The following is a 22,018-nucleotide window of genomic DNA, read 5'->3' as shown; positions in this document are numbered from 1 at the left end:
AGCAGTCATTAAGTCTCACAACCAAAGGAAGCCCAGGGCCAAACTCTTTTTAGTGCAGAATTCTACCAGACTTTAAAGAAGAGCTAATATCAATACTCCTCAAACTAGTCCACAAAATAGAAACAGAAGGAACATTACCAAATTCCTTTTATCAGGCCACAATCAAGTTGATACTCAAACCACACAAAGGCTCAACAAAGAAAGAGAGTTACAGACCAGTTTCTTTCACTAACATTGATGCAAATACTCAATAATATACTCACTAACAGAATCCAAGAACACATTGAAAAGGTCATCGAAAGTAGGCTTCATCCCAGAGGTGTTTCAACAAATAAAATGCTGTTAATGCAATCCACCATATAAACAGAGTAAAAAACAAAAACAAACAAACAAACAAACACATCATCATCTCATTAGATGCTGGAAAGCCTTTGACAAAATTCAGCACCCCTTTATGATAAAAGTCTTGGAAAGATCAGGGATACAAGGCACATACCTAAACATAATAAAGGCAATATACAGCAAGCTGATAGCCAACATCAAATTAAATGGTGAGAAACAAAGACATTTCACTAAAATCAGGAACAAGTTACGGCTGTACACTCTACATACCTATAGTATTTGAAGTTCTTGCTAGAGACATAAGACAGCTAAAGGATATTAAGTGGCTACAAATTGGAAAGGAAGAAGCCAAAATATTACTATTTGTAGGAAATGTGATAGCATACATAAGTGATACCAAAAATTGTACCAGGGAACTCCTATGGCTGATAAACACCTTCAGCAAAGTTGATGGTTACAAGATTAATTAAAAAATCAATAACGCTCCTATATACAAATGATAAATGGGCACTAAGAAAGAAATCAGGGCAAACCTACCCTTTACAATACCCACAAATAATATAAAATATCTTGGTGTAACTCTAACCCAGCAAGTGAAAGACATTTAGGGCAAGAAATTAAAGCCTTTGAAGAAAGAAACTGGAGAAGATATCAGAAGATGGGAAGATCTCTTGTGCTCATGGGTCAGTAGAACTCACAGTAAAAATGGCCATCTTACCAAAAGCAATCTGCAGATTCACTGAAATTTCAGTAAAAAATTCCAACACCATTCTTTACAGACCTTGAGTGGACCATGCTTAATTTCATATGGAAAAGCAAAATAAAACAAAAACAAAAACAAAAAACCTCCAGGATAGCGAAGACAATCTTGTACAATAGGAGAACATCTGGAGGTATCATCATCTCTAATTTCAAGATCTACTACAGAGCACCAGTAATAAAGACCATATATACTGGCTTAAGAACAGACAGGTTGATCAATGTAATCACCTCGAGGGAGAGCATCTCTGGAATGGGCTAAACACCAGTGCAGTGGAAACCCCCAGGTATCTATGAATTGACACTAGCTAAGACTCCTAGCAGAGGGGTGTATAGAGCTATAACTCGCCATCTTCTGTAATCAGGAAAGACACCAACCCAGACACAAAATATTTAATGTACAATTTGCCTCTCCTACAAGATGTACTGTAGAAGGTTGTACAGAAATTGTGAGAATGGGCAACCAATGACTAATCCAGTTTGCTGTGAGAGGGAGGAGCCTTCCCGGAACCCCTTCCCCTCCCACACTCCTGCCTCTGGCACTGCCTAGAGGGCCAGGACCCAGAGGCTGTATGGCCCAGAAGATCTAGGGTAGAAAATGATATCCATTGATATTCTGCTATATTCATAGACTGATGCCTAGCCCAGTTGTCATCAGAGAGGCTTCACTCACTATTGGATAGAAACAGAGGCAGAGATCCACTGCCAAACTTGAGGCAGAGCCTTGGGAATCCTGTGGAAGTGGGAAGGAAGGTTTGTAGGAGGTAGAGGGGCCAAGCACAATGTGAGAAATCCTACAGAATCAACTAACCTGTGCTCACAGAGGCTCAGAGACTGAACCAAGGACCAGGAAGCCTGTATGGGACTAACCTAGGCCCTCTGCATACACACATACACACCCACCACACACACACACACACACACACACACACACACACACACACACCCCAGTAGCTTGGTCTTCTTGTGGGTCTCCTAACAGCGGGAGCAGGAGCTTTCTCTGAGTCTTTTGACTGCTTCAGGGTCCCTTTCCTCCTACTGGGTTGCCCCGCCTAGCCTTAATATGAATGGAGATGCTTTGTCTTACTGCAACTTGACATGCCATAGTTGATTGATATCCGTGGCTACCCTTTTCTGAAGAGAAATAGAGGAAGCATAGATGGGGGACAGAGGGGAGATGCGAGGAGGGAAGTTAAAACCGAAGTAAAAATTCATTGACATATAATCAATCAATCAGATAGAACTAAAAACCAAAACCAAAACAAAAGCAAAAAAAAAAAAAAAAAAAAAAAAAAAAACCCAAAACCCATAAACAATATAAATAGTCTGGAGTAGGGCAGTTAGAAAACATCTAATGTAGTTGTGTTGTTTCCTAACAGCTTAAATACCAGTGTTGCATGATGTTGAAAACTTCTGTAGATCTGCTCAGTATATGCAGAATTATGAATTATGCAATGTTACTAGTTATGACTGGGGTGCTTGGTTTCTAATTGTTCTTAACTTTAATTAATTAAGACATTAAACTTAGAGTGACTGATATCTACACTCCTAGATGGTGGCATTTTAAGATACCCACTGAAATGATAACAAACAGGAAATATGGTATTATGGGCTTCAATCAAATAATCAAAAAGCAAAGAACAGTGAAAAAAGCCAATTATGTGACATACTGTTTCAGAATTATTTTCAGTTTCTTCAAGACATCTGGTAAGAAAAATCTTAAATTGGGACCATTCGCTCAGCTTGGATAAATCTCTCCTCTCCCAACTTGCTGCAAAGTTCTTCCTCATCACTGAGGTCTTGTACCTCAGGAAGCCTCTTGCAAAGCTCCCTAACCCCCATCAAGTCAGGTCCCCTGTTAACGCTGCTGTCGTCTTTTAAAATTAAACTTTTAATTTTAAAATCATTGTCGATTCACACAGAGTTGCAAGCAGCAGTGAAGAGAGATTCCATGTACTTAATTTTTGCACATTTTCCCAATGCTGAATTTCATCAAAATTTCAGTCGGATATTATTCCCAGTATGTGTTTTGTTACAGATAAAGTCATGGTGATTTTAATTACTGTAGAACTAAAGTACATGAACTCTGCCTAGCCTTAGAGCCTGAAGATTTTTTTCTCCCACTGTTTTCCTGGAGTTTTCACCGTTTTATATTGGTATGTAATTCAATGATTCATTTTGAGTCACTTGATATAAAATAGAGATTATTTTCTAGTTATATTTATTTTTTTAATTTGTGTGTGTGTGTGTGTGAGAGAGAGAGAGAGAGAAAGAGTTTGTGTATCTCTCTGTGTGCATGTGCATGTGCGTGTGTGTGTGTGTGCGTGTGCGTGTGCGTGTGCGTGTGCGTGTGCGTGTGCGTGTGCGTGTGTGTGTGTGTGTGTGTGTTTGCATCTGAACATGTTGGGAAGTGTCTGAGGAAATCTTGCAGGTTTCTGTTTTCTCCTTCTACTGTGTGTTTTCTGGGGATCAAATTTAGGTTGTCAGGCTTAGCAGCAAGCACCTTCAACCACTGAACCATCCCACCAGCCCAACCTTTATTTACTTTTAAATCTTCATGAATAGCTATATCTATTTTTCTCAGCACTCTCTGTTAATAGTGATAATATTCTTCTACTGATTTGTTTTTTAACCCTTATGATGAAGCAGCTGCACATTATTTTTCCATGAATATAGTTCCAATATGTTTATATCATTTTATTGATTACTATAAATTTCCTTTGATTGCTATCACTTAATGTTGATTACTATATAATAAGTCTCAATATGAAGTACATAGAGTTTTCTTCCAACTTTATTCTTACTCATTAAAGAATTAAAAATTTAATTTACTCTTATTTGTTAAAGAATACTCTTTTTTATGACAACAAAACAGCTTTCTGAATTGTGACAGGGTTAGTTGCAAAATTGTTAACTACCTTTAAGGAATTAAAGCTATTCTTAGTATTATAATGAGCCTTCTAATCCATGAACATAGTATGTTCCTGTATTTATTTGATCCCCTTTGTTTTGTTAATGTTTTGCATATTTCAAGGTTTATGTCAGGTATGTGTTTTTTCAGATTTCTACTTAATGTATCTTTATCCAATTATAAATGACATTGTACTGATGATGCAAGATAAATCTGAAACTAAGAACTTCAATATGTTGTATTAATATCTTACTACATTAATAATGATAAATGATATTATACTGAGGGTGCAAATCATTTTAAAACTGAGGACTTCAAGTACTATATTAATATCTTAACACATTAATAATAGTAAATGATATTGTCTGACAGTGAAGATAACTGGGAACTGGAAGAACTCATTGTTCTTTCTAAAGTTATTTTATGTGTTTCTTAAAGTTAGAATCATATGTCTACCTGTAAAGAGGTGTAGCGTAGTTTCTCTCTCAGATCTGTGAGGCTTTCTGTTTCTGGTCCTATTGTGTTGTTTAGAAGACCCAATGCTGTTTATTAATTCAAGTGGTAGCTATAAATAATCTTTCCTTGATCCTGATTCCAGAAACAGAATCATCATTAGCAAGTTAGTTTTCTTTCTTTCTTTCTTTCTTTCTTTCTTTCTTTCTTTCTTTCTTTCTTTCTTTCTTTCTTTCTTTTTTGTTTTGTTTTTTTTGAGACAGGGTTTCTCTGTATAGCTCTGGCTGTCCTGGAACTCACTTTGTAGACCAGGTTGGCCTTGAACTCAGAAATCTGCCTGCCTCTGCCTCCCAAGTGCTGGAATTAAAGATGTGTACCACCACTGCCTGGCAGCAAGTTAGTTTTAAGTCACTTTTAAATGATCTTATAAATGTAAGATGCTATAGTGTATTTTTTTCCCTAAGTGATTTGAACCAAGATTGAGTACTGAATTTTAAAAAAAAAAAGATTTTTTTTCTTATTTTTTTTTTTTTGTCTGTACTGGCTTGTACAAATAGATGCTTTTTCTTCTTCGGTCAGTTAATATGTGGGATTATAGTGATTTATTTTCAAATATTTAACCAGCCTTACATCTCTGTAATAAACCTCTCTTGGGTCTGGGATAGAATGCTTTTTTTTTTTTTAAACATAGTTTCGAATCCTGCTTGCTCATATTTTAAGGACAATTATGTCTACACTGATGAGGATACTGACTTGTTCCTTTTCCTTTCTTGATATTGTTTTATTTTTTTGCTTGTTTGAGGTATCAGCATAATACTGGCTTCATAAAATGAATTGGGAATTGTTCTTTTATATTTTTTGGAAGAAATTGTATAAAACTGGTAATATTGAGTCCCTGATAGGGTATATAATTATCCATTGAAACCATCTAGGCCAGGAGATTTCTTTTGGAGAGTTTTTAAAATTATGTATTTAATTTCTTAACAGTTGTAAGGCTATTAAAACACTTATTTCATATTGCGTTATGATTTTAGCCATCCTGAAGTTTACAGTTGAGTGGTTTTTATTATGTTACAAGATTATACAACCTTCACTGTCTGATTTCATAGTATTTATACCATCCTAAAAGCAAATTCTACTCTCTTTAGCAGTTTTTACGTATGTTCTTCTTATCTCAATGCTGGGCAGCCACTATCTATTTGTTCTATGTCTCTGAATGTGTGTGCTATGAATTATTTCTCATAAATAAGAGAACACAACATGCAATCTTTAAATATCTCCATTTTTCCTTTGAATGATGGTTATGATGTTTATATTGCAATATATATCATAAACTTTATACTTTTATGACCAAATAATACTCCATTGTACAATATAAGTTGTGTTCATGTTCTGACATACATGGATGCTCTTGTTTATCACTTATTCAGAATAATAGTAGCTTATGGAGTCATTTACAAATTTAAATACATACAAACTGTGGGGTATGTAAATGGAGTCCTAAGTAAATGTGTATTATTGACAGGAGCATGGCCCTGTTAAGAACTCCAATGCTTCAAACCCATGGAAATGAAAATATCTTCCCTTAGTGCGCTGGAGGAATGGCCAAGCCTTCCCTTAGTCCAAAAACTGCTGTTGATGAACAGTTGACCTTAGCTAAAAACCTTCAGCAGAAAGTATGAACAGCAGCTTCCTCTTCCTTTATGCTGCATCCTGAGACTGTTCCCCTCCAGAGACTCCTACTAAGACCAGCTAAGCCATGTCCTCGCCATTCCTGTGCTGCCTATAATCAGTAAGTGCACTGAGCATCCACCAGAGCACAGGGGCCATTTGATCCCAGTTTTAGTGTATGTGTGTCTATATCTGCCCTTTTTTCATTCCCTGGTTGCCTCAGACAGGACAATCTCAAATCTATTCAGGTCACAGAAATATATTTTTAAAATCTTTTAAGTATATACTTAGGTGACAGTTTTATGAATCACAGAGTTTAGAGGTTTTAAGGAATTATTAAAATATTTTCCAAAGGAAATATGTCCATTACATGGTGGAGAGGGAAACTTTAAGAGAACAGTAATGATGCTTGAGTACTAAAAACACACATTTAGGATCTTGACAACATCTGGAAGTGGGCATGCAGAGAAAAGAAAAAGAAAACTTTGAGTGTTTCTCAAATGTTTAAGTCTCCGAAAGCCAGGCCGAGCAGCCCTCTCTTATGGTGCCTTGTAGGGAATATCCTAGGGAGAGGTAATTCTAGAAAGAAAAAGTACAGCATCTCACTAAAGGGAAACCCAAAACTGCTTGTGTCTTCAGCGTGGCAGGAGGTAAGTCTGACCTTCCTAGAGTGGTCCCTTGATAGGTGGATTGACATGAGGCAACTGGAATGTTAGCTCTTGCCCCAACCCAGGGATTCTATTATCTTGTTCAGAAGGAGCTTTTCCTTAATGACCTTTATCAACACTACAAAAGTTGGGGTAGAAGAATTATTGGTTGGCAAAAGTTTCCTCCAAAATATGAGTGTGTGATTGTGGCATGATATTGTTTCTCTCCTCTCCTCTCCTCTCCTCTCCTCTCCTCTCCTCTCCTCTCCTCTCCTCTCCTCTCCTCTCCTCTCCTCTCCTCTTCTCTTCTCTTTCTTTTCTGTTTCTTTTCTCCTCAGCTCTTCTCCTTGCCTCCCCCATCTATCTCTTCCACAACTACTCTTTTCTTCCTTTCTCCTGTTCATCCATCCTTGCTTCCTTCTTCATAATGCTTATATTTCTACTTGGTTCTTTTCAAAGTACGTATCACTTTTGAAATATTCTCTTTTTATAAAGACCTTGTTCTTTTACATTCATTTAGTTGTAAAACCCTTTTAAAAGTTTTTAAAAAAATATTTAGTAGTTGATTTGTAGCCTTTAAAAAATTCAAAATCAAAATGTCCTTGGAGATAATTTCTATTGATTCCCTGTGTGCAATTTGCACATCATTTTTATTCCTGTTAAAAACTAGATTTTGATAATAATATTATATTACAAACCTCCTCCCTAGGTTTTCTGTAATTTCTTGATTGGCAATCACTTCAATCCCAACATTGGCAAATGTGAGAGCAAAACAAATCTCATGAAATCCACCCACTGTCCTTTCCTGAATTCCTAGCCAGTATGTCTTCCTTCTCACAAGTTTCCAATTTTTCTGTGTTTTTCTTCTATGTAGGAGGGCAGTGTTTTAGCTACGGATGCTATAGAAAGGATGAAATGTATATCTACTTCCTGGGAGGTTTGGGGGTGGTCCTGAAGTGTGAGTGTAGAGGATAAATATGGTCATGTTTCATTGCATGGAATTCTCAAGAACACAGAATTTAAAAAAATATTAACAGAAATATAGTTGTCTACATTTTCCCAATGATTTTAGTCTTGTATCTTCTATAGACAACAAGCTATATGGAACAAGAATCTTTTCAGTTGAACACAGTTTTCACAACATCTGACACAAGTTACAGGTTCTGTACATAATTCATCTACCTTAACATTTTCAAGAAGTGAAGTTATAAAGTTATTTATGTGATATAAATTTGGTCACATAGTGGTGTTGTAGATGTAACTTCAGAAGTTGTATGCATGTGGAGTTCTTTTTGGATGTAGCCAGAATCCATTACCAGGGATGCTATGAAGTGGTGAGATTGGTGCTATCTGAGGACACTTCCATAGGCCTGATTCCTCCATGAGGACAGCAATAGCATAGATTTACTCATAAATGAATAGTGCTGTAAGAGCTACTCTGTGGCTGCAAAATGATACAGCAAAATGGCAAGCATTCGGGGTTACTTATATAATGATTTGGATGGAATCAGAGGAGGAAAGTGAAGTGCCACCAGGCTGAGCACTTATCACCCAATCCTTTCGAGGATTTTATGGATAGAAATAGTGGTAAACTCTGCCTTTAAAATCTTCATGAACAAACATTACCCAAAATTATACAAGGACATCTAGTCATGTTACACACTGCTCAGATACCCTTCTGTTCTATACTCCTTAAGAGAGTTTTGATACAGAGATGTTAAAGTAGCATGCATACATATGAACTTGAGATGTAGTAATATATATATATTTTATATGTTATATATATATATATATATATATATATATATATATATAAAACATACATAATTTATGTTACTTTATAGGTTTAACAGTATAGTTAGGGTTAGATTGTTACAGACCATGTAATATCCAAGAATTAGACTCAGGAGCCTAAAAGGGCTCTGTAGTTTTTTATCTCAAAAAAAAAAAAGAGCCAGTATGTACTCATCTTAATAGAAAAATCAGTCTAGATTCCAGTAATATGCTCTTCTTCTAATAGAAACTGCTAGATATGAATGCTGAGAAAATTAGAATTTCTGAATAGTCCGTTTTGCTTTTCTTCCAATTATTACTTCTTTAACCTCGAGTCCTTCATCTTTATCTACAGTCCTCATCCCTGCACTGGACATAGCAACTGTCATTTCTTCACTGACAGGTCTTAGGACTATTTCACATAGGCATTTGGTTCAGTGAATGGGTAAAGGGAGAAGAGCAAGAGGAGAGAGTTGTTATTGGTGGTGACACTCTTGCTCTATCACATTTCCAGGGAAGATAAATTACTATAGTTAAGACACACTCTCAAGCCCCTGTGGCTATTTCAACTCATTCTAGTAAGATGACTGCAAGTGTGGATGAAGACCCTGGCTATGTGCCATAGGTTCCAGTAACTGGACAGTATGTAGGGTAAACTTTTCAGTGCCTTTGATCTTGTCAGCAAGATACTCTCACTTGAAGCTCTGATCATATTCAAAGAAGTTCATTGGAGAAATACCTTGAGAGGTGCTGATCCTCTTGTAGATGTTCACAAATAAATGAAGGGCTCAGCAGTGGTGAAGGTAAAATGGATAACCAGGGTTTTAGAAATGGGAATGTAATTTCCTCATATCCTAGAAGAGGATTCATTTGCCATGACTAAGTTCCTTGTGACCTCCCATCACTTGTTATGAACCAGACCACCATATAGAAAGGTGCAGAGCCTATTACCTACAGACCATGAGATGGCTTTCCTAACTCCACCTCAGTGAGCATCTTTTCTTTCCTCTTCTAAAATTAATTTGCACTAAAACCATTGGCAAAATTTGGAACGTGTGCATTCAGAAGCTGATGACACTAGGAACTAAATATCTACATCCACATGTAGAACATCTGTCCGTGCACCTGGCAGCCAGCTAAAAGCAGGCAGACAGACTAGTATCCAATAAATGTGACATAAGGTTGATTACAGTGACTAAACTCTCTTTTGTGTGTTTGAGATGACCGTAATGAAAGAAAGGAAAAAAGAAAGAAGGAAAGGAAGGAAGGAAGGAAGGAAGAGAGAGAAAGAGAGAGAGAGAGAGAGAGAGAGAGAGAGAGAGAGAGAGAGAGAGAGAGAGAGAGAGAGAAAGAAAGAAAGAAAGAAAGAAAGGAAGAAAGGAAGGAAGGAAGAAAGAGAGGAAGAAAGAAAGAGAGGAAGAAAGAAAGAGAGGAAGAAAGAGAGAGAGAGAGAGAAAGAGAGAGAGAGAGAGAGAAAAGAGAGAGAGATAGCACAGAGATGCCCTTTTGTTCCCAGGTTGCCTTTTGTTTCTTCACATCCATTACTAAAATAATGACTGAGGCCAACTAATATTTTCTGAGGCCTCTTTATTTTCTTAAACTTCACCCTCAATGGAAAGTAAAGGAAACAAGAAACGGATGAGAAAGCCAAGAGCAACAGGACATGGTTCCCTCTGCAAAGTTTGGCACTGTGGTTTGCCAAATTCTTTGTGGAATATTTTTCTCCCCGAGCTCACCATGACATTGTTCCTTCTGATTTTTCTTCCAGCAATTTTTTTCTGATCATGCCTCCTTCTGTTTCCTTAAACACATCTTCTTTCTCATCTTGCACAGAGAATGCAGTGTTTCACAGTACTTCTTTCTGAGAGTCATAAGTGAGAGCCTGTGCCCTCCCTTAAGCACAGGTTTTCATTCATGCACTTTACATGACCATTCATTTATGTGGTACACATTTGGTTTTGGCTCTCACAAGAAAAGCACTGAGCTCGATGCAAATAAAGGCTGTTTTCTGAAAATGACAGTCCCAGAACAGATACTTGCTGTTTCTCATACTTACTGAAGCCACAGTGATTGCTAATTTGTCCTAATTTGTTGTAGTTTGTACTCTACTGGTGGTTAACTATTTTACCTGTTAGCTTAGCCTCTTCTTAGAGGGGGTGTGTTAAATCATAAAGAATGTTTATGTCCAAAATCAACATGCCTCTTGAATTCTAATGGAAATTCTTCTGTTAAAAGTTCACATTGGCATCCTAAGTACAGATAATTAGTTATATACAGTAACAACAACAACAACCAACAAAATAAATATGTTCTGAAAATGTCAGGTCCATTTCCTTTGAAAATTTTAATCATAGTTCTCAGAGCTGACAGAGATTTCAGAAAATGAGTTGGATTCTTATTTTGAGAATGAGAAAGAATCCCTCAGTGAGGGGCAGCGACTTGCCCAGTTAGGCAGCTGACTAGAACCCAGATCCCCTAGCCCTGTCTTCAGCATATCAGCAGTCTTAGGGATTTGGAAGACATTTTCAATTTCCTACCCACTGCCCTGGCATGCAGACATAATAATGAGATCCTGAAGTGAAGATGTGGCTGTGCATTACCAAGAAGGTGTGAAGGCAGTGTGTGTGAACAAGTGCATGCTCTGTGGTGGCTGAACAGGAGAGAGGGACTGCCATGCTGTCCTCAGAGCAATCCTCACACTGCCACATAATCTGCATGTGTTTGCTGCCATTGTTTGGACTTTCCGCATGCCACTTCAACAACATTCTTTGGTTTTGCTTTGTTCTATGCTACAACATCAGTGTGTTGATGTCTAGTGGACACTGTTATTTCGGATGATATGTCTCAGACATTTTGAATATTCAGACCCTCAGAAGCTACTTCAAATTGTTTCACACAAAACCATTTACATATAAGCACATACAAAATGTAACTGTCCTCTATTAGTTCTTGTGCTGGACATTTGCATAAAAACATATGAGTACTGTACTCATTAGGAATAGAGCAGAGAACAGGAAACAGGAAGACTGACCAAAAAAAAAAAAAAAGTGACAGATGACAGTCTAATCGGGAAGGAAGAAAAAATATATATCGTGGCTGTGAAGGGCCATCCTGAATAGTGACAAATTGCTTGTCACATATCAATGCTATATGACAGTAGGGAGGATAATGGATATTAATAATGAGAATTCTGGAACACCAATGAAAAAATTACTGTTTTTCTATTCATTTAAAAAAAAACACTGAAGCATACATACCCCTCACACATACATGCACACACGAGTGTTGCATATTTTAGTAAGATTTCCACTGAAAATGGTTATGCTTTCTGAATGATGCTTTAAGGTAATAATAATAATATAGCTATGATATTGTTCATAGACAGAAGAGGAGTAGAGGAGCTAGCACAAACAGCTACAAAGGTTTGCAGTTTCTTTCGTGTTGTCAAATGAGTCTGTAAACATGTATCCCCCAACCGCCAGAAGATGCAACAGAGTCAGACAGTAACATGAAAAAGGATTTGTAGATCACCCTTCTTTGGAGGAAATACTGGGTTTTTCCTTCTGGAATGTCTCAAAGCAGTGATGTTCACATTCCTAGGGCTCTCAAATAGCTACATGTGATTGACTGCCACTCTAGCGTCTGGTCTGGCTGACTACAAGCAAAAATGAATCAAAGGTTTCTCTCTTTTCTCTTTGAGACAACGTAACCACTTATTGTTTTTTTGTTTGTTTGTTTATTTGTTTTTGTTTTTTGTTTTTTGTTTTTTGAGACAGGGTTTCTCTGTATAGTCCTGGCTGTCCTGGAACTCACTTTGTAGACCACACTGGCCTCGAAAACTCAGAAATCCACCTGCCTCTGCCTCCCAAGTGCTGGGATTAAAGTCATGCACCACTGCACCCAGCTTTTGTTCCTTTGTTTCAATATTCACACTTCTATTTTATTTATGCTGTATCTCTGAGAAAAATCCATGATATTCTGTCTGACATTGATTGTCTGGCATGGCTATAGCTGCAGCATTTTTTCCCACTTACTCCGGCATTCAGACAATGAGGAGTGGGCAATGTAGGTTATGGCAGATGCAATCATATCCCGACAAGAAATTCAGAGAACTATCACTTGTCTCACAGTTCACGTGTTACTCTGACACCTAGCACATGAATAGCACACCCATCATCTCTACATTGCTGTGGCTATTTTTGGTTGTTAACTTGACTGTATTTGGAATAATAACCTAATGATTGGCCATACCTGTGAGGATTTTTTTTTAATTAAATAATTTGAAGTGGGAAGACCTCCTTTTAATCTGGATCTTTGAGGTAGGAAGACCAACCTTTCATATAGGCCACACTTTCTGGTAGCCTATGTAAAGGGCATGGAAGAAGAAAGCCTGCTCTTGCTTTGCCTGCTTACTGTTACTCTTGCTGACAAGTCAATTTCTTTGCTGTCATTAGAGCCTATTGCTTTGGGATTCCAGTGTATAAAGGAAATCAACTGAGATATCCAGCTTTGTGGACCCAACTACTACTAGCTTTCTGGACCTTCCATTGGCAGACAGCCATTATTGGACTGACTGAACCACTGCATGTAACATATATATATATATATATATATATATATATATATATATATATATATATATATATACGTGTGTGTGTGTGTGTGTGTGTGTGTGTGTGTGTGTGTGTGTGTGTATGCATTTGTACATATTGTTTTTCTTCCATCCTATGAGTTCTGATCCTCTAGGGAACCCTGATTAGTATAATTGTTCTGCTTAGAGTGGGGTGTGGTGCTTTCCACTAATGTTAGACAGGTCTTATTCATTCATCCTGCTAATATGTCAGCTCTGAAATTTGTGGTTATTTGTTATTCCTACTATAATCCTTAGTTCTTACAAATTAGATTCATGAGTATTTTTGGTCTGTCAGCTCTTCAGATATGCATAGATAGCTTTGAGCCTAAAATGGCAAGAGTTCTAGCCTTTGGTATGAGAAAATTCCTCTAAGCCATTGCCTTATCTGCTTGAACCCACCTTGCAACAGCCACATGGTGGTACCCAGTCTCAAGAAGATTTCAACCAGCTTTAGGAAGGTGCTAGGGGGCAGCACCTCAGAGGATGCTGATGGAAAATGGTTTCTCCTTGCTAGGGGGCAGCACCTCAGAGGATGCTGATGGAAAATGGTTTCTTCTTTCATCCTCATGCCCATCCTGAGATCTGTTTCCTTCATTTCCTTAGAAGCTCCAGCACGATCGAGTCTTACTTCCCTGCAGAAAGGAGCAGTTGAATAATGAACTCCCACAGGTGTTTTTTTCTCTGTCACTCATCTGTTCTTCCTCCCTGGGATCACATCCCAAATAAACCACAATGGCTATAACCTTTTTTTTAAAGCTCTGCTCTGAGTGGGAGGGTTAGGGGAAGTGGGAGTACAGCCCAAGTTAAGACATTTATACTCAAGGTAAGCTATAATAAAGAAAGAAGAATCAGCGTTTGCTCAGCACTCACTATTCACTGAATATCATTGACACTTTGCATGTTCCAACAAAGATAATGACATGTGTGCATTTTACACATGAACAAAATGATGCTGTACTGACATGACTGTGCTGAGGATTTCAAATTGCAGAGTTGGGGCCTGAAGAAAATACCTAACCAGGAGTCCCTGGCAAAGATAGAGAAACTTATGGTAAGGCTTCATTTGTTTGGAAACCTTGGAGAGGCACACCATTCATTCATGTTTCCTGCTGTGGATGCGCCCCAGGGTCTCATTCCTGTTTGGCAAGTGCTCTGTAGCATTTGAATAACATTTTGGCTCCAGTTTTAACCTTTTTCTTTTTTTTTTCTTTTTTATCTTGAAGCATGGTCTCACTATGTAGTCTAAGCTGGACTTGCGCTCACCTTAGCGCCCAGACTTCTTGTCCAACAGACTCACATGCCTGGGTTTCTGAGATGAAAGACTTTTGTAAAATGAGCCAACCTGGAGGTTATTTTGGAAACCGGCCAATTACATTCTTGTGTTAGCAATGATTAACCCAGTTGTGTGGAGTTTTGTCATTGACACCTCCTGTCCAATGCTAGTTGAGGGCCATGTACTCAACTTTTCTCTCATTTGTGGTGTCCTTTTCTGTGGTCTGTAGGGACAACATGGTTGGTTCATCCATTCACACCAGGAAGGACAAGGGGTTTCTATGGCTTTGGAGAACAGCTGTCAGTAGTTTTGACTATCCTTTGATACATGACTGCTGATTCTGATTTTATTCACACACACACACACACACACACACACACACACACACACACACACACCTTAAAACTACAAGAGAGAACACATTCTACCCTGCATGTTCCAAGGGCTAATTGAGCTGTGCAACAGCCTCCTTGCATTTAGGATTGAGGAGCCACACAGCTCAGCATTGAGTTCCTAGCTCCCACCTAATCCATAGCCATTGAAATCATCTCTTCAGAGACAGATTTTATGCCTTTTACAAACCTCTGCCCAGACCTTCACACCTCAGAGGCCCCAGTGCTTCATGTTGGATAGGGTTCACAACCCCCAAAGCTGTCTCACCCCTCCTTGCAGAAATAGCAGCCGGCCTTGCCACTGGTTGGTTTATGATACAATAGCTTCCTTGGAGCATGCTTATAAATATTTATAGCACCAAGCCAGCAGTAATGGGCTGCTATTCAAACACACCTGCTGGGGAAGAAAGAAGTAGAGAAGAAAAAGGAAATACACATACACATATTGATGCCCACTACATGAAGGTCATATGGACACTTTGACCTAGAGAGCATATGTGCAGAATAATCATAATAACCACTACTTTCCCAGGACCTGTGGTCCACACAGGCAGGAACCCCTATGAGAAAGCAGGACAGAGGCTGTTTTTAAATGCTGCTATTCCCTAATATGGAAACACGTATGTTGAACTATGTTTGGAAAATACTGAAAGGATTAAAGCATAAGAGAAAATGTTACTTACATATTTTGCCTCTCAAAGGCAACAGTGCTAACATTCTAAGATATTTCTTTCTTTGCCCTAGGAAATGTGCACTGTCCTAGCTCCTTTGAGGTCTGCTTATTATATACAGATAATGCTACAGACACTTCAGACAGTATAAAAATCATCCCTAATTTGATAGTTGAAAATGATATGTTGCCATTCCTATGTGGATTGATTTGATTTTTGATTAAGTGCTTACTAACTCGATCAATAAAGGCTTTTTTGAATTTACTGGGTGTTGAGATGCTAGCACATGGGACAAATATGTACTGATGAATTGGACAGAATCCTTGCTTCCAATGGCTTACAATCTGTTGGAAAAACAAAGAAGCATTTCTCGACAATAGACAATTATTTCTTTCTGTGTTACCTGTAAATTCAGATCTTTTAAAGGTTTGGGTTTTGGCTAATGTGCCCCACAGTTCAATGCTCATGTTTTTATTTTGTGAATGGGGCAGTATGTTAGTGGGAGTTAATTCATTCCAGCCCTCCATCCTTACCATCAAAATAAACCATACAGAAACAACTTAAAGGGTAGTCACAATCCAATGTGTGTGTGTGTGTGTGTGTGTGTGTGTGTGTGTGTGTGTGTGTGTGTTTCTTCACATATTATATTGTGCTTGGATGATTCCCAGGTACAATGTAGCAGAACAATTATACTTCCAATTTTTGTCATGCTACATGGTTTTCTAAGGTACCTGCTATAGCATATTCTAAATTTTAAAAGTAGAGCCTTAGCGTCATTAAAAAAACCAAAGTCTTCCTATTGAGTGTATATAGTACAACTTTGAGTCCTGAGGTAAAAACAATGAAGAATGTATCCTCAGAACTCCTCCCTTCAGCACCCAACACTGCACTAGAACTCACCTAACTGGAGATATCAGTGCTGTCAACAGGCTAAAGTCTTTAGCATATTCTGGAAAGGTGAGAAATGACTGGGAGAACTGTGAGTACAATGCTTAAATAACAACCACACAAGCAATCTGTTTTTGACATAGTATGTGCATAGCTTTATAATGGAGAACTCTGGTTGTCATGGAATCTCAGCATCACTAAGAGCAGGTCAAACAGACATTGGTTGTGTCCTGCTGTGATGTAAAGTGAACTCCAGCACCCTCCCAGGCATGAGCTGTCTCCCATGAAATATTTAACCTGAAACTAATTAAGTCTTTAGCTCTGCATTCTGGATTGCAGGAAATACAGGAAATAGATAAGCAAGTTAGAGAATACTAAGAGAAGACATCTTCACCATAGGGCATTTATACTAAAAAAGAGAGGTATAGTCTCTTCATGAAGGTCATAAGGCAATAGCAAAAGAAAAGATGTTAAGTGAATATGTTTGTTGAAGTATGTTTGGAAAACATTGTTTGGTAGCTAATTCAGATAAATTATAGATTTGACAATCAAATGGATTCTGCACTCTTAAAAATCCTTAACTATACATTGTGAAAGCAACTAGGAAAAATCTGAATACAGTCTGATAGTTTTATGTTATGAGAAAATAGTTGTTAATTTTATTAGGTATGAAAATCTACTTGGGCATATAGGGGACATTTTTTGGGAAATATGAATGATGACAGGAATGGTCTCTAAATGATGGAAAGATAGAACAAACAGGAAACTATGTAGCCAAGTAAATATGGCAAAATGCGCATGTTGAATTGAGAGGCTACTTGAATGTAATTTTGTTTTTCTACATATTCATGAATTTTTTTTCACAGAACAAAGATTTTGGAAAATACTGATTTCACATGACCTCAAAATCCTGGGGAAATGAGAGAATTTCATTTCCATTAAATTTCCCTTACACAAGACATAAGTTGAGGTCACCCATAAGCACTTGGATTTTCTGGTGTGTCACAGGAAGCCTATTGCAGACATGAACCTTATCATTTCCGTGACAGTTCTTATTCATGTTTTTTCTTCCACAGAGTTCACAGCTCAGATTCTTCGGTTTTATGGTATCTTGTTCAGATCAGAAGTACAAGTTATTTAGAGTTAAAAGCTGTGGGTATGAATCCACACCACAGCCACTTATAGCTGTTGGACCTGGGGCAGATTATTTAATTCCTCAATATCTGCTTCCTTAAAATACATGTAAACAAGAGTCAATTTATTTACTTCCCAGATTTCCTATGAAACTAAAGACATCTTTGTAGAATTTATCTTCAGACTGGATGCACCAAAGTATGTTTTATTTTTAAACTCACCTCCCCCCAAATGAAAATAGAAGAAATTCCACCAGGAAAGTCATGATTGACAGCTATGCAAATTGAATAGCTAGTGATGAGGAGATAGAGCCACTTAAGGGTAACAGGGGACAAAATGTTGCCAGTATCAGGAGCAAGGGGAGGAGGAAGGAATAGGAGTTAATAAACAGAGCATGGGGAAATCAAGTAAAGAGTAACCAAGAACTAACCAAGCAGATGGTGCTAAATATACACATAAATATCAAAGCAGGGATGATTAATATACGACAAGGAAATTGAAGTGGGAATGATTTAAAAACAAATTAAAGCCAGACTGACCAAGCATGAGAAACAGGTAGGTAGGGGATAGCCCCATCATAGAAGCCGGAATCGGCCTTGCAGGAAGAGAAATCTGGTCTGTGAAGGTGGCTGAAATAACATTTCAAACAAGTAAGCATATTTAGTTTTGCTAAAGACATAGGGGAAGTGGCTGAGGGAGGGGCCTATGGTCAGCACCATTTGCAGACTATGAGCCACAATTTTAGCTTCATGGAAAAACAAACAACCAACCAACCTGATGAGCAGGGGGAGGGTATAGAGGGCTTTGGAGATAGCATTTGAAATGTAAATGAAGAAAATATCTAATAAAATAAAGAAAAGTGCAAAAAATTGAAATTAGAAGGGTTGAAAGCATGGCTCAGGGGTAGAGTGTCTGCAGAATTTTAAGAAATTAGAAAATGGTATTATTCATCTGGTTGAACACTGTATCAGAGTTATTTTGTTGTAGTGGTGATTTGGTTCCTAATTTGTCACAAGGATAAAGGAAAATGGCAAACTTTCCTGGAGATAGATAAGGCAACATGGAGGAGCAGAAGATGAATCCGGAATCTTAGCCATCCTATCTCTAAGGATTTTGATGAAAGGGCCTGGGTCTAAGAGGGAAGGTACCTTGGATTGACAGAGAAACCACTGAGAATCCTCACTCCTGAAGAAACAATGTGGTCAGTCTCATTTCTAGCTTTCTGTCTTTGGTTTAACAATGATCACACTTTAATCCATACTTTAAATGCTTGCTTTGCTCTTCCCTTATTAGTCAGCTGTTCTAGGCTACTACCTATTTCTCAGCTACGATAAATCTGAAATACCCAGTCCTTTGCTTTTCTTGGTTCTCACTACAGTTCTGACCTGAAGTAATGGGACTTCCATGTTGACCATTGAGTAGGTTAATTCCCTCGATGAGTCCACCACAGCTGCCCAAGCATGTGTGATAGCGCCCCAGTTCATGCACAGTTCATGAGACAAAGGGCAGACTTGAAAAGTCTTTTCAGAATCATGTCCCTAGAAATGGATCTACTGCTACTGGATTCAGACACAGCCATGTTTTCTTCTATCATTAGATTACATAGCAGCTTTAATCTACTATTAAATTATGAGATGGGGCTAATTATGAGATGAAGTCACTAGTTTGCCTACAGTAGCTAATTTTTAATGAGTTGGGCCCTTTGAACATAAGAATGACCTCAACATGGTGAGGGGGTTACACTGTCAGAGGTACCTTTGAAACAACTCAGGACTTAGGACACTAGATTCATATCAGTTATCCCAAGGTCACTAAGGCCAGACCTTCTACATTTGGGAAGAATGGTACTATAAATATTTTGTGATTTCAAAATTCTTTTGTTGGCTTTATACCGCTTCTCCTTCCCTTGTTGTATATCTATGCTAATCTACTTTGATGTAAACCTTCTCACACAGTTGTATGTCTACTTCTAGTCTGGGAAAGATAGGAAAGAATGGCCAGTGTCCAGGCAAACCAATGGCAGGGACTTTGAGAAAGAAAATGCTCTTCCCATTATGGTAATGGATGATAGAGCCTCATGTGACCCTTTTAGCACAATGCCAGCTGACATGTCAAGAAGGGAGAGTGATATATGGCAAGTGGTTTCTGGTGGAAAGAGCCTTCAAAATGGCGGCTGTGTGGAATGATGATTTCAACTGTTCTTATTCTTAAAACAGACAGTGCTTCTATATGGATCCTTTCTCACTCTTAAAAGCCAGCTTGTCAGAATTCAGCGTGGTGACTGATCAGTTTATAGATATGCAGAAGCCTCCTGTAAACATTTCAGCACAGAGAATGTGGGTCCAGAATTTGGAATTAGACTTATATTATGATTTGAATTTGGAATACATACCCAAATATTAATGTATCAAAGGCTTGGCCTTACCTGGGGTCACTACTGAGAGAAGGGTGACTCATAGAAGTACTAACTGCATCAAAAGATCCATCAACTGATAAGTTCATGTAGGAGTAAGTAGACTATTGGGAGGTGGAGCTTAGTTAGATAAAGTAGATTACTGGCATAGACAGAGTACATATGAGGGGTACATCTTATCCATGATTCCTTTCACTCTATCTGTTCTATGGTTTCCATAAAGGAGGCATCTTTCCCACTCCATGTCATTCTGCAGTGATGGTCTGCTCTAACCACAAGTAGATTTGCAATGGAACATGAGATAAACTAATGTTTCTCCCTTTAAGTTGATTTTTCTCTCATTCTTTGTTACAAAGAAGAAATAGTAGGAAAATCTTTGTCCCAATCCAAAGTCTGCCACATTATCTATATATTTGGACAAATCATTTTGATATTTATAAGCCTCAGATTTCTCACATACACATAGGTGCTGTATTATTTGCCACTCAGAGTAAATTTGTAAGAATAAAATGAAATAATGTTCAGTTCCTGACATGTCACACATGACGGCATGCAGCACCATTGTTCTTAGCAACCCTGCTATAGTTGGGTCTGGAATGTTTTCCCTAACCTATGTGAAAGTAATGGCCTCCAGCATGCAGCATGGAGGTACAGCAGAAGTTTTAGGATGTGTAGGCCTGTGTATGGGTCTACACCTAGAGGTGTACACCTAAACGTCTAAAGATAGCTGTGGTTGTGCCATGGAAGTATGCAGTGGGATCCAAACATCATTTTCTTCTCCTTTAGAGCTTCTTGGCCACGGGGTGATTGGTTTGTTTTGCCACATATTCCCAACCTTATCTACTGCTACAGTTGCCAAGCAACAGGTCAACCAATCATGAGCTACAGTCTTTGAAATGTGAGCAAAACTAATCTCTGTATCCTTATAAACTGATTGCCTCAGACATCTGTGTAGTGCTGTGAAGCTAATACAATATAACTAGGTAACTTCTATGCAGGTTCCCTGGCCCTGTAGTCTGGGGGAAGTAGGGGCTATCAGAAGAGGTCTTCCAAGGAACTAGATGTTAACTATAGGAATTATTCAGGAGCCATAGTTATCATTGGATCGGATAATAAAGACTATGCAAAGTTAATGAGAAAAATCACAAAGCACAAAGTAATGTTGTCAATAATAGAGATGAAGAAGAGGGGGTGAGGGTCAAGAAGACAATGAACTGAATGAAGCCAGAGAGATGGCTCAATAGTCAAGTGCACTGGTTTCTCTTCCAGAGGTCCCAGATTTAATTCCTAGTATTCACAATGGTCTGTAAGCCCAGCTCCAGGTAATCCAGCACCCTCTTTTGGCCTCCACAGGAACTTCACACACACATGATATATAGACATGCATGCAGGCAAAACACTCATACACATATATTGCGCGAGCTTTTGTCCCCGCCGGCAAGAACACACTCAGGACAACCGGAATCTTCTGCGGCAAAGCTTTTATTGCTTACTTATCAGGAGGGAAGACCCCGAACTGGGAAAACAGCGCTGCTTATATAGCCTGCAGCATGACGTTTCAGCACCTGATGTGGCGTGACAGCTCCTGATTCGTTGCTCGCCCACCAACCCCACTATTACGACCGAGAATGGGCAGTGACTAGGAGTGAGTTCACTCTTGCACTTGCGCATAAGGCTTGTTTACTAGTTAGGCGCAGTGGAAGCCAGCACCATCTTATAATGGCGATAGCTCACTGCACGCACCCGATTGCTCGCGGCACGGCTCTCCACACACATAAAAATTTTATAAAACCTTCTAATATAGGCAAAGCAGTCACTCTAAGGGCATTAAAGAAAAGAGTGGAGTTACAGAGAGCAGAAACCAGGAAGCCAGTGGAGGTGTTAGCTGCTTAAATAAAGCAGAGCTGGCATTTATGGTACCTATAGCCAAAGCCAGCCAGAAACTAAAACCCCACATTGGTTATCATAGATGTTAGTACAGATTGTAGCTGTATGGACTTCATGTTGTCACTGTTCACCTTCTTGGATGACTTGAAGTTTCCTCTACAATTTTCCCCT

Source organism: Mus musculus, chromosome 7 (assembly GCF_000001635.26).
Source record: "Mus musculus strain C57BL/6J chromosome 7, GRCm38.p6 C57BL/6J".
NCBI lineage: Eukaryota > Metazoa > Chordata > Mammalia > Rodentia > Muridae > Mus > Mus musculus.
This window is presented reverse-complemented; position numbering follows the sequence as displayed.